Here is a 5317-nt window from a genome sequence, read left to right as displayed (position 1 = left end):
GCCCAGTATCGACTGGGATAACATAATATAGCCCAATATCGGCCGGGATAACATAATATTGGCCAATATCATCCGGGATAATAAGCCTAATGAAATATAAGCCAATATCGGCCGGGATAACATGCTTAAGGAGATATAGACCAAGGTCGGTCGGGATAACAAGCTTAAGGAGGTATAGCCCAATATCGACTGGGATAACATAATATAGCCCAATATCGATCGTGATAACATAATATAGGCCAATATTGACCGGGATAACATGCTTAAGATAATACAAGTCAACACCACCCGGGGTAGCAAGTATTTCGAGAATGTGCATGAATAGCTCATGAAAATATCTATTGCTTATGATTGTATGACAGGTTGACTACTTTGGTGGAAAAAATGTCTCTAGACTCTTCTACAAGTGCTAGACGACAAAGAAGGTACATCTGGGATACAAAAAAGATTCCTTAAAAAGCTATCTTCTGTAAGTACAGGACTGACATCATCTCATAACAAACTCTAACAAACCGGGGTCCACTTCATGACTACGGAAGTTATATGAAGTGGTATAAAAAGGGGAATCATCTTCGTTGGCTAGGTATGCTTACACAGGTGCTCACACTCACAACCTTAGTTTTCAGTTACTGTTCATCTTCTTCCTTCTTCCACACTAAGAGAGATCACTGACTTGAGAGTCGGAGGGCCTAGCTAGGGTTTCCCACACCGGTCTTAGATCACTGACAATAGTGTTGGTTGGTCTCTTGTGCGCAGGAAGCTTTGGAAGCGCCAGATCTTGGTTTTCTTCATTGAATCCTTCCTTTTGTCTTTGGATCTTCGTACAAGGAGGGCATTCTGTGACTTTTATTCTCCTAGATCTGCTTTGGGTTTCTCGGATCGGTTTTCTACAGGTATTATTCTTCATCAGCAGTAAGTTTTCTCTCAGCTTTCCGTTTTGTCAAGCTTCTCAGATAGGATCACTAGGCATTTGATAAAGAGAAGCGACCTTTCAACATTTCTCGTTGGGCATTTTGCTTCTCATGAAGTGATTCTAGAGATGCATGAAAATCTGAGAAGTCAAATCTGGAGGGACCCGTACCATAGGTAAAAGAATGTCTAGCTGGATCCGGATGACCAGAAGCTACGGGTGTTCAGATGACGAGGGCTCAAATTGTGGCTCTGTGTTTCCAGATATGGAAAGGACACATTCGGGGTCTAAATCAACGATTACCCAACTAGATGGGTTGCGAACTGAAGTTCGAGAAGGACAAGGAAGAGGTAAAGGAAAATCATTCCTCCTAGAAAATTCAAAACCATTCTTATCCCGAACAATCATTTTCATAACAAGACATGCATCCATGTCGATTATATCGTTGCCATGTATAACTTCCAACCCATCTAAATCAAGTTCCAAGTTAATGACTACTTGAGTAATCAAACCACCAAGAACTATTGATCCCGAAGATGCCCTCGCAGCTCTCACTAAGGTTTGCAAAACATGGAAGCCGGAATCAAAATCAACCTTATGTAACATAGCCTATAGAGAATAACGTTCTACTTTCTTAATGACTCCATCACTTTCCCCTTTACCAAAAATAGTTTTGCTCATAACTCGATGTAGATATCTAAAAACAGGGTTTTGCATCTGAGAAGCCTTGGCTCTAGAGGGCTCATAGGGATGATCTAATCCGGTGATCGAATTCCAAAAACTGTTCCAATTAAACCTAGAATCAAACCTCCGAGAGCTACCAGAAGATAATCCAAAACAAGTGTTGAAATCACTAAATGTCCATTGAAATTCTTGATTCATTAATCTAAAAGTTATCTTGCCAACATAATCATCCTCATTGGCAAAATGGACATCTAATGAACTTAGAAACTCTAAAACAAGGCGAGGATAAGTAGGTAGATGTGTGTACAAAATATCACTCCAATCCAAAAACCCAATCATCCAATCTATATCATCTCTAATTCCCATCATATCTAAAATGGTTGGGTCCATATACCTAGTACACATAATCTTTCTATTGACAAGAATTGCAAATCTAGTTATTTGATCATCATTTCTAAATATGATATTAAATTCGTTGTCATTACCTTCGTCGCGTGAGGTCCTCTTTCCTTTACCTTTCACCGATTGTTTCCCTTTGTCTTTGGTTGGCTCTTTCCCTTTGTCTCCACTAGATCCACCACCACCCTTGCGAAGTCTCTTCAAAAGGTTGGACATTTTGTCAAGTTTGAGTGGGGAAGGGTACTGTTTGTGATTAGAGAAGCTAGATCTTGAAGAAATAGATCTTAGGGTTATAAAAGTGAAGATCTTGAGTCCAGGAGAAGAGAATAATCTAGATCTAGATGAAGTTTGTGGAGAAGAAAGAGATTTAGACCTAGATCTGAGAAGATTTGGAGAGAAGATTGAAGAAGAAAGAAGTTTTGGAGAGAAGATGGTGTTGAGATGAGGAGGGTGTGTGGGGGACACGGCTTGAATCTAGCCGTGTATAGGAGATACGGCTTGATCAGATTTCTCCACACGGGCCGTGTAGATCTACACGACCCCTTCCTTCTTCCTCTCGGGTTGAGTCACACGGCCGTTCCAATTGGCACGACCATATCCTTCTTCTCCTCGGCTATCCTTGTACGACCGTGCCTAGGACACGGCTTCACCATTCTCCTTTATTGGAATCAACACACGACCTTGTCTGAGACACGACCAGTGCATGCTTCTGTACTTGTTTCTTCACACGGCCGAATACCTTTTCTTCTCTGGATTCTTCACACGGCCGTGTGTGAGACACGGCTGAGCACCTTTTCTTCTCTAGAGACTCTACACGACCGTGTCATGTAGACACGGCCCAAGCATCTCCCTTCTCTGTAGCATATGCCTGGCAGTGTATAGCACACGACCATGCTCTATTTTGCTCCACTTGATGATTTTTCTCCTTTCTTGCTTCTCCAATACTTCCATGCCCATGAAGCAATCATGGCCTGCTCATGGAAGTGAAATTTAACTTGATATCCAAAGTGAAAACAAAGTAAAAACATTTCTAATAAAAAATAGAAACATGGAATGAAACTAACTAAAAAGAACCCTTGGGTTGCCTCCCAAGAAGCGCTTGTTTAGGGTATTTAGCTCGACCAATCTTGATCATTCTTCTCTTTTCCTTGCCCTTGGAGGACAGACATATTTGTCAATTTTGTTGGGAGGTCTTCTCTCAACATCTTCCACCACAATATTTTCTTCATTTGGTTGCCTCCCATGAGGATGGAAGTTCCATTCCTCAAGTTTATAAATGCTTGCCCTGCTACAAGCATTCGAAAGAGAAGGGACATGGTCAGAGGCATTAGATAAATCATATTCCAACCGTTCCTTACCAATTACCAAAGAAAGTTTATGATTTTTAACATCAATAATAGCTCCCGCTGTAGCAAGGAATGGTATTCCCAATTTGATAGGAATTTTTGGGTCCTCCTCTATGTCTAGCACAACAAAATCGGTGGGAATTATACTCCCACCTACATCTACCAGCACATCTTCTACGATACCCATAGGGTACCTACAGGAGTGATCAGCAAGTTGTAGTGTCATAGTAATAAGTTTAAAGTTTTTGAGACCTAATTTATTACAAATATTATAAGGAATGAGGGTAACACTTGCCCCCAAATCACAAAAAGCTTTCTCAATAAATTCAGTGCCTATGTTGCAAGGAATATAGAAGCTTCCAAGATTTTTCAACTTTGGGGAAGTGTTCTTTTCCAAAAGAGCACTGCATTCCTCTATAAGTGCAATGGTCTCTATGTCTCCTTTCCTTCTTTTGTTTGACATGATGTCCTTCAAGAATTTGACAAACTTGGGCATTTGAAGAATTACATCAATAAGTGGTACTTCAACACATATTTCTTTAACTTTTTCCAAGAATTTGCCAAACTCTTCATCCTTCTTGAGCATTACAAGTCTTTGAGGAAAAGGGACAACTCTACTTTGTTGGTTAAGTGGAAGAGTCTCTTCAACCTTAGTAGTACTCTCCTCATCATGTTGAATCTGATTTGACTTTGGAGGAGATAGCTCTTCTTCAATTTGCATCCCATTTGGAGTAGTCACTTGGGGATCTCCCAAGGTCCGTCCGTTCCTAAGCTCAATTCTATTGCAGTGCTCCATAGAATTAACATCAGGCTTGCCAGGTAGTTATCCTGGTGCTCTAGAAGATGAGGAAGCTAGCTGGGCAATCTGGCTATCTTAAATCTTTTGATGTCTTTCCGAATTATCCATTCTCTGAGTAAGCTTCAATATATCCTGCTTTATTTCATTCTGATTGGAGATAATTTCTTCAAACATCTTTTCAATTTAAGACATAGGAAAGCCCTGAGAAGATTGTTTCTGAAAATTCTGCTGCCCAAGCTGAAAATTAGGTCTTGCCGCCATGGATGGTCCTTGATCTTGATTATTTCTATAGAAAAAATTAGGATGACTTTTCCACCCAAGGTTGTATGTATTTGAGTATGTGTTGTTCTGCCTTTAATTAAAACCCATGATTGCATTACATTGTTTCAATTGATTAATTTGTGCAGTGATAGCTCCCAATGGACATGAGTCATTTGAATGTTCAGAACTTCCACATACTTCACAAGAAGAAATAATGGCATTGACCGTACTTGAGCTAGCTCCCATATTCTCAAATCTTTTTGTGAGAGAATCTAGTTTTACAGCCAATAAGGTAACTGCATCAACATCAAATTTCCCTGATGCTTTTGTTGTTGGGTTCACACAAGAATAGCCACCACTTCTTTCATTAGCCCATTGATGGTGATTTTGTGCTACACTTTCAATTATCTCTTCGGCTTCATCAAAGCTCTTATTCATAAGTGCCCCTCCAGCAGTTGAATCAACGGATACCTTTGTATGATAATTGATGCCATTATAAAATGTATATAGCACTAACCACCTTTCCAAGCCATGGTGTGGGCATTGTCTGAGCGTACTATTGTATCTATCCCAAGCTTCAAATAGAGATTCTGAGTCTACTTTCTTGAAGCTTGCAATAAGATTCCTCATATGAGCTATTTTACTTGGAGGATAGAAATTGTCAAGAAATTATTGCTCACATTACTCCCATGTGGTGATGCTATTTGGAGCCAAAGAATTCAGCCATTGCTTAACTCTATCTCTCAAAGAGAACCCAAACAATAATAGGCGTACTACCTCAGAAGGAACACCATTCATCTTCATTGTGCCACATATCTCATAGAAGACCTCCAAGTGTTGATTCGGGTCTTCATGCGGTCCTCCACCAATCTGATTTTGCTGCATCATAGAAATAATAGCTAGTTTGATCTCAAAATT

The 5317-nt window shown here is 40.0% G+C and overlaps 1 pseudogene; it reads left to right on the top strand.

Moving 5' to 3' along the window:
* The first annotated feature begins 4925 nt into the window (after positions 1-4925).
* LOC121988175 lies at positions 4926-4997 on the top strand (annotated as a pseudogene).
* Positions 4998-5317: the final 320 nt, after the last annotated feature.

Source organism: Zingiber officinale, chromosome 5B, assembly GCF_018446385.1.
Source record: "Zingiber officinale cultivar Zhangliang chromosome 5B, Zo_v1.1, whole genome shotgun sequence".
Lineage (NCBI taxonomy): Eukaryota > Viridiplantae > Streptophyta > Magnoliopsida > Zingiberales > Zingiberaceae > Zingiber > Zingiber officinale.
Note: the sequence above shows the minus strand (reverse complement) of the source record. Positions and strands in the feature narration are given on the sequence as shown.